Source organism: Lygodium microphyllum, chromosome 22 (assembly GCF_053477565.2).
Source record: "Lygodium microphyllum isolate KBCC chromosome 22, Lygodium_microphyllum_v1.1.10, whole genome shotgun sequence".
Taxonomy (NCBI): Eukaryota; Viridiplantae; Streptophyta; class Polypodiopsida; order Schizaeales; family Lygodiaceae; genus Lygodium; species Lygodium microphyllum.
The window spans coordinates 50,105,247-50,113,974 of NC_141156.1; positions in this window are offsets into that span (position 1 = coordinate 50,105,247).

Here is an 8,728-nt window from a genome sequence, read left to right on the forward strand (position 1 = left end):
AGAAATGCACTTTAATTACCTGTAGTCCAACCAATTTTTACTAAAAATTTGTAGCAATAACCTCTATTGCATTCTTCGTCAATACATGTGCTTTTTTCCCAAGTATGTGTATGAGACATACATTTATCTGACCACTTGTACTTGTCCAGTTTAGAGCTCAGATAGCTCCAACAAAAACCAGTAAATTTATGCTTAGATAGCTTGCAATCTTCCTAGCACCACAAGAGAAAGGGTACCTTTTTTGACATGTTCAGGTACCTAGATGGGGAGACACAACCTCCACAGCCTATCACTCCTTTGGCCACCAACGGAAATCCAGAACCCAAGTATCCCAATGATTATTGTTGTAAAATGGATATCTATCTGCATAGGAACAATCTCCCACCAACAAAACCGTTTGCCCTGTGCTCTGAACATAGTGCTATAAGGTTTTGTTAGAATCACTAGTTTTCCCAAGGTCTCCTATGACTCTAAAAGTATATGGAACATCTAGGCTAGGATTTGGTGGTGTCACAAATCAAAACTCTCGTGATGCATTTCCTTTTTCAAGCTTGTAGAAGTACTTTGTCTCAAAATCTAGACCATGGAGTGTGCAGTGATGGATATAGCTAGAGGTGTAGTTGAAAGCAGTGTAGGTCATGGTTGATTTTTCCAGACCTTATGAGGTGTAATTAGTGCTATCATTTCTATAGTAGACAATTATAGAGCCTGGTAGCACATGTATCACCAAGGTATGATGACACTATTGCCATAAAGATCTCCCTGCTTGGCAATTACATTAGTCTATCTGATGCCCAACACGTCAAGCCCTGTGGCTTACCGAATTACCTGCACTGTCTCTCGCTGTGGCAGGCCTTATGTTGATGGTAAAGGCCAAGCAGCCGGTGATTCAATCTGTTGGCAAAGCAACTCTAACCATAGAAATCAATTGCTCCAATGTCATTGGCTAGGTCTACCTATTGTATTCTAATGGGCTTATGGCTAATTATGGCTTTGCGACAACAACCATATCCATTAGCTTGGGTAGCATATGGACAAACAAGACACTTTCTTGGATTTTCTTATCCTGGATGAGGGATAAAAAATGACTATGACTGGCTTCTCACACCTCCTGGTGCTCTACTAGTTTCAACTCTTTCATTCAAACATTATAGGAAATGGCTACCCTTTGAGTGGCTCTCTCTTTGCCAAGCCTATTGCACAATCATCTAGACTAGTATATTCAAAACAAAGCCATCTTCTAGAGTAGAACCTTCATATAAGACTATCTGTGGCAGCTTGGATTTTCATCAGCCAATGAGTGCTACACAAGGTCTTTCAAATCCTATCTCAAAAGTATGTAGGTGGTCCTTTCCATTGTGCCATGATACCATGAGAGAGAGAGAGAGAGAGAGAGAGAGAGAGAGAGAGAGAGAGAGAGAGAGAGAGAGAGAGAGAGAGAGAGAGAGAGAGAGAGAGAGAGAGAGAGAGAGAGAGAGAGAGAGAGAGAGAGAGAGAGAGAGAGAGAGAGAGAGAGAGAGAGAGAGAGAGAGAGAGAGAGAGAGAGAGGCCAAGCAAGAAGGAGAGTAGCCATTCTCTCAATTTATCTTCATTATCTTCCCATAATCAATTGTGTACAAAAAACCAAACCATACAGAAGTAAAGTAACTTAGATGTAACCATGGTTGAGTCAATGTGACCCTAACCTTATTCAACTAAGGTAAACAAACCAAAACCAAAGGTTCATGGCTTCACTCTCAACAAAACTTGCTTGGGCCAAAATTAGGACCAATTTCTCTAGGCTAAAATCCAATATCCTTGATGGTTATCTTGGATTTCAACAAGTTGAATCTTGCTTCTTCAATATTTCTTCCTTCTTTCATGAATCTCCTTCAGAGAACATATATCTTCTGTATGGTTCTTCATTAAATAGTATTAAAAAAGGACCCCAAGAATAGTTGGTTTTTGGGTACATTCAATGGCTAAATGTCTTGCCTAATGGAACGTTTCACACCATGTATTAGATTGCATCACATCTCTTCCACCTCCTGCACAGAACTGAATATGTTGGTAGTATTCACATTTAGCATCTACAACTATTCTGTAATCACATCCATCAACTCTTTCTTGATGTTGGAAACTGAATTGGATAAATACTCCTTCAAATTTTCTCCTCCTCGAGTAGTCATAGTAGGGTTTTGGGAAGCCTCTATAATCATTGCATAGACTTGTTGGGTGGATCTAGAGGGACCTCTATTCTAGTTTGGATTCAAAGCACCTATTGAGAATGGTGGATATTGGTTCCAGCTAGTAGGGTTCCAGTATTGTTGTTGAGTTTCCATTGAGGGAACTATTTGAGGCCACTATTGTTGTGGTTGAACCATCATTTGAGGTATTATGGTCTATGGCCACTATGGATTTGGTGCACTATATTCTGCGGCACTGGTTGCATCTAAGGGTAGGTGTAGGAAACAGTCCTTGGGACTACATTTGGTGGATATACCATTCTTGGCATGAGAGGAGATAAGACTCCTCTTCCTGAGTTCATTGACATCCTTGCTTCAACTTCATTATACAGTCTTGTACCTTCCATTGTAGCTTATAGGTTGACTGGTCTTCTCAATTCCATAAACTTACAAACTTTTGGTTGTAGACCTCTACAAAAAACTCCCTTCTAGATGCCTCCATGCAGATCATGGTTGGTCCATCTCTTCAATATGGATTCCATTCTAGAGACATATGCTTCCATTTATTCACTAGAGGGCTCACTTAAGTTCATGGACTCCTCTCATATCCGCTCTTCAAAATCTTCACACTTGAATTTATTGAGGAAGGCCAACTTCAGGTTGTTCCATGTGCCAAAAGTTTCTGTTGCTTGTGTCTTATACCACTGAAATATCATGCCTTTGAAAGTGGTCAGGAATATCACCAAACAATGTTTGGGGTTCTTGCATTGTTAGCTACACATGCCACCATGAACTTAGCTACATGAAAATCAGGGTCTTAATTATACTCTCCCTTAAAGATGGGCAATGGGACTACATTTGCTGGCATTGTCTTCAATATTTCTAAGATGAATCTGACTAGAAAGGGAACCTTGAGTTGTCATGGGGACTTTTGTAAAGAGTGCCATAAGGGCGTCAAAGGAGGTTTCTACTGCTAGATTGTTCTCAGCTTTGATTTTTCCCTTCTCTCTTCTCACGTACATCTGGACTTGTTCTAATGCTTGCCTCTTGATCGCATAATTCATTAGGGAGTTAGCTCCACCCATTTTGTCTATACTCAACAGAGCACAATCAGGATGCTTTGGTCTCTAGAGAACTCTCTTGCCAACATTTCTTCTACTTCATAGCCATGTTTTTGAATAGATAGAAGCATGAAAGTGGCGTTTGAAGATGTTAAAATGGAATTATCCAAAGCACCAGTTTTAAAAGCTCCAAAAAGGGGTGAGTTTTTTTAATATATTCATGGCTACGACAAGTTGTAGTGTTAGTTGTTGTCTATCTCAAATTTGGAAGGCATAGCTTTATCATCCTATTGAATTCGCAAAGTCAGAAGTTGGGAATTTCAAAGCTTCATTACAACTATTTGAAGAAGGTTTGCTTGGCTATAGTGTTTTCCATCAAGAAGTTCAAACAGAATATTCTTTATGAGAAGGTGGTGTTCATCACCAAGGCAAAGGGATTGCACTTACTATTGAACAAGCTTCAACCTCCTAATTGGCTAGCCAAGTGATTGATCTCTTTGCAGGAGTTTGACTATGAGATTAGGAGCAAGTCACCAAAGCTATAGGGTATCATAAAGTTTCTACTAGATTTTGGTGAGTCTAAGGAAGAGTAGGCTAATGTTAGTGACTCCAAGGACTTATGCAAAATTAATGGAGCCTCTATTCCATCATGGTATGTATCTATCATGCATTATCTATCAATAGGCAATCTGATGAAAACTCTTTTTAAATCCAAGAAGAGGAAGGTTTAGTAGCAACAAGCATTGTGCTTTTCAATAGTAACAGGTTTCTAATATAAAAAAGGTGTAGATGAGATTGTGTGTGGTGTCTAATGAGGTGCCCTTTATTCTAGAGGAATATCATATGGAGGCCATTTTGCTAGACAGCTTACTACCCAAAAAGCTTTATGTGATGGCTATTTGTGGTCGATGTTTTTCAAAGATACTTTTGTGTGTGTTAAGCATTGTGATGTCTATCAGAGACATGATGCTAGGGAAAATTGTAAGCAACCACTTATTCTTATTCCTGTGACTTTGCCCTTTGAAACATGGGGTATAAATTTTGTTGAACCTATGCATCTTTCGTCTACTATTATATGGAAGCGATATATTATTGTGGTGATGGACTACTTTACGAAATGGTCTGAAATTGAAGCTATGATGAATGACAATGCTAAGGAAATAGCTAGTTTCATTATGGAACAAATTGTTTGCTATTTCAGTCCACCTAAAGAACTAATGTCCGACTATAGGACACACTTTTTGAATAAGTTCATCGAAGCCTTGATTGAAGAACTAAAAATTAAACATAATAAAACCATCCCATATAATCCCCAAGTGAATGGACAAGTAGAGAGTACCAAACAACAAGTAGCTCTTGTAGGGATTTTATTCAAAACTGTATCTAAGGGTAAGTACTTGCCCCTAATTGACGAGCCATGGGAGAGAACCTTTAGTAGTCGATCAGATGCCTATCTTGAGTAGCACTAATCTACTAGGATAAGAAACTTCATGTGGTTGTTTGGGCTTATAATACTACATTAAGAGATCAATTGTGCCACACCCCATTTAAGTTTATATATGGGGAAGAGTGTGTTTTGCCCTTGGAAATTGAGTTACCCATGATGGTTAACCTCCCTAGCATTTCTTGATGAGATTCGATTACATGATTTGTTACATCAAGAGGTAGGAAAGAAGAGGATGAAAGTGCTTCATGATCTTTGTGCTAAAAGATAGAAATTTGTGAAGGGTCAAGTGGTCCTATATTATGATGCATGTCACGAGTTATTTCCTGGCGACTTAGAACCCAAATGTTATGGCTCTTGTAAGATTGTCTACATAGGAAAGAAGGCCTCTTCAGTCCTTTTGAAATATTTGTAGGTTAAAACTAAAGTAAACTTTAATAAGTTGAATTCGTATTATGTGTAGGGGTTGACAACAACTTGGTACCTTTGCATGTCTTCCAAGATGCAGCTTAAACTTGCATTAGGTGCCAAGGAAATTGGAATCATTCCTTTTCTTGAACATCCATATTTAGAGCAGTGTTACCACTAAGGTAGAGTGATCTAGTGGAGTAAGGGTTATTATATAGCTGTGTGGTAAGATGGATCTTTCACATAAGATATTATTAAGGTCTACTACCACCATTGTCATAGGATTGTTATTAGCATCCCCCCTATTGATTTTAGTGAGGAAGGAGGGATAATACCTATCATACATCCTCTCTCTCGGCTCGACTTTGATTACCATAAGTATGAGTAGGCTAATTGGTATGGCATGGCTTGTCAATGAAGAATGGATCCATACTTTGTATTTTACTGGAGCTTCACATTAGTGGAGAAGAAATGGATAAGCCTTCTTTGCATTAGTCGTAGGAATGATTAACGATAAGGTTTTCCACCATATATATGTGGTCTTGGGATTTAAACTTGGGTTGGACCTCTTATCTCAATGTGCCCATTGCTCGTAGTCTCTTAATGCCCACTCCTCGAGCCCAGTGTCTCGTCTAATTGTCCAAACTCACTCACTCATATGCCATTAAATGCACGTTAATTACAATTTTCATGGGAGTGAGCATGTTGCTCAAAAATGATTTTAAAAATTCAATTTGTTCCTCTTTCTTAATTTCTATTTTTTCTAGAGCATTTGATGGTTTTATGTCATTTTTACCTTTTTTTTCTAGCTCGTTGAATGCTCTCTTCCAAGCTTTGAATTTTTGGTAAATTGATGCAGTAATTATTCAAGATATATGCAAAAAAAAGTTGTGCAATGGTGAGATGTTAGTGGGTGGATGTCAATTGGGAGATGGGTCTATGCTAGGGGAACTAAGATTCCCTAGGTTTGGGCCATCCCACACTTAAAGACCCAATTGGTGAGAAGTTTTGGTGCAGTGAGGTGATATTCAGGGAGATAGGTCTGCCAATTTCTTGGGATTTATTTCCCTTAAGGACCCTAAATGACTGTAAGGGAAATTGGGGGAAACTGGGAAAAGTGAAGGTTCTCTTTTTTTTTGGGTAATAATACATAACTATTCCTTGCCCCTCCTTTGATCTTGGGTTGATGGGAATAGAGGTCTCATGGATTTTTCCAGGAAAGCTTTACTCATCATGTATCCCTTAACAGATCAACATGTATTCACCATTGTTGAAGGCAATAAGGGATGGTTACAACTGGTGAACTGGCTCTCGTTCATATCCTCCAAAAGGTTTAGATAGAAGGTAGATAGCATAATAGTTTTGAGTATGAGCCTAGACATGGCATACCCAACTATGCCTGCATTTATATTTAAAAAATAAGGGATGGAAACTATCTTCCTTTGCTACTCTCTTTTGAATCAGTGGCATAATCAAGAGCTTCAAATACTTATAGATTGCCACAAAAGATGGGTGTGGGAAATTTTGGAATGTATCTACAAACTTTTTGAATGAGGGAGTTAGATCTTGTTCTTGGAACTTAGGGGCCATCCTCAAGGTTTTTGGCTTTTACATTGAATATTAAGGGTAAGTGATATTTTCCATGTAGTTTGGGGCTATAGTCAACTCCATGCCTTCATGGGTAGGGTAGGTACACAAGATCTCCTCGTTCATCAGGAAATCCTCCACAAAAGGCTATCCAAGCCTCATCACTTTCCTCCAATATACCCTATCTCCAAGCTGGTTGTGAATCAAAACCAAGCATTAGTCTAGGTTTTGCATCTGCCAATATTCTGCTTCTTCTCCTCTAAGCTAGATTGGGTTCCTCTAGTCTAGCATGGCCCCAATCTCAATCATTTGCCTCATGACATTCATTAGCATTACCTACTTGAGCTTGGATGTCTTGTTGAAGAGGTAGGCCATCGATGCATCCCAAGCCTCTAGTCTTTCTAGGGTTAAAAGCTCTTCCTCCCAGTGTATGCTAACCTCCTGGGGCTCCTTAAGAAAGGTCACCTCAAGCACTTGTTTTGGTTCATTCCTTAGCTTTAGTTCTACATAATTCAATTGTTTTTACCTTCATTACTTTGGGTCTCTATGAGCACTTGAAGAGGATGATTCCTCGAGTGAGTGCTTGGGGTCTTGCTGTGTTTGGATGGTTCAAGAACATCCTCCACATTCCAATCCACTGGTGGCAATGGGGAGAAGGCTCCTTAGGAATCACAAAGCCTAATATTACCAATTGCTTGCTTGTAAGGCCTTCCTATTCAAGGTGCTAAACCACTTCATCTCTAGTGAGCTCATATTCTGGTAGTGGAAGTGGCACCAAGATGTTTTGCACTGACTTCCCTAGCCAAGTGGAGGTTTCTTTTTGGTTCCTCCATCCAGTCCTCCTTTCCGGGTTGATGATCTTAGTGAGGTCTTCACAAAACTCTTTTTCTAGTTCTTCATCATTTTCTTAGCCAGTTGGGCTCTACCCTCTACCATATTTTTGTCATGCTTTGGCTTCATCAATTTGCAAGAAAGGTCCTACAAGGATCCTGAGTTTTCTGCCTCTCAAGGATCAATCTTTTCCTAGCTTGCTCTAGCTCTCTCTCTTGCCACTTTGTTAGAGCATCTATAATGGAAACACATGCTTCCCTGCTTTCTTGAAGTTGTTCCTTCTGATGGGTGAGTGTGGCTATGATCTTCTTAAGGTACTCCTACCCTTTGGTGGCTTCCTCCCACTACTCTACTAGCTTGAGTGTCCTCTCTTTTAGCTACTTTACTTCTTCCTCATCATGTTGCAGTTGCATAATGTGTTGATCTTACTCTTTCAACCTTTGTTCAAGTTCAACCAATCTTTGAGTGGTTTCCTCCTATCATGCTTCAAATTTCTCACTACTTTCCTTCTCCTATTTATGATGTGCTATCAATTACTCATACTTTTCATCATTCATAGCTCTCCTAGCCAAGTGGCTAGCTTTGTTCTAAGGCTATAGATGTCCTTGGTGTACTGCTGCTGTAATGTTGCATATGCCTCCTTCTCTAGGGTGAGTACTCCTTGCTTCCTTTCTTCCTCCTTCCTATCCCTTTGTTCTTTCAATGCCTTAAGGAGGTCTTCAAAGTCTTGTCCCATCCCTTGAGTGATGAAGGGAATCTAGGACAATGTTTTCTCTAGACATGGCACTTTCTCTATTCTTTTTTCCTATTCTACTTCTTCCATTGCAGGTCTTTTTGATCCTATGAGGGCAGATCCTATTAATGGACTGATTGACAAGATTGAATAGAGTGCTTCCACCCATTTCAGCCCTTCATTTGAGATTTGGCTATCCCCCTTCAATCTAGGAAGAAATGGCAATGGTAATGGCACAATTGGTGGCTAGGTTTTCTCTATTACTTGAGTAGGTTGTGGTGGTGGCAAAGGATGGATAGGTGCCTTCCCCTTACCTTCTATTGATGGTATCCTACTCCACTTACTATACTTTCAGCCTCGCTTGAACTAATGCTTGGTTGGATGATTTTGGGTGGAGCTTCCCTTGGTGTCTCCTCTCTTTTGCATGTCTCTTCTACTAAGTTTTGCATGGCCAAGTAATATTTCCCTTTATCTTTCTTTTCTTTGGCTTGCCCTTCTA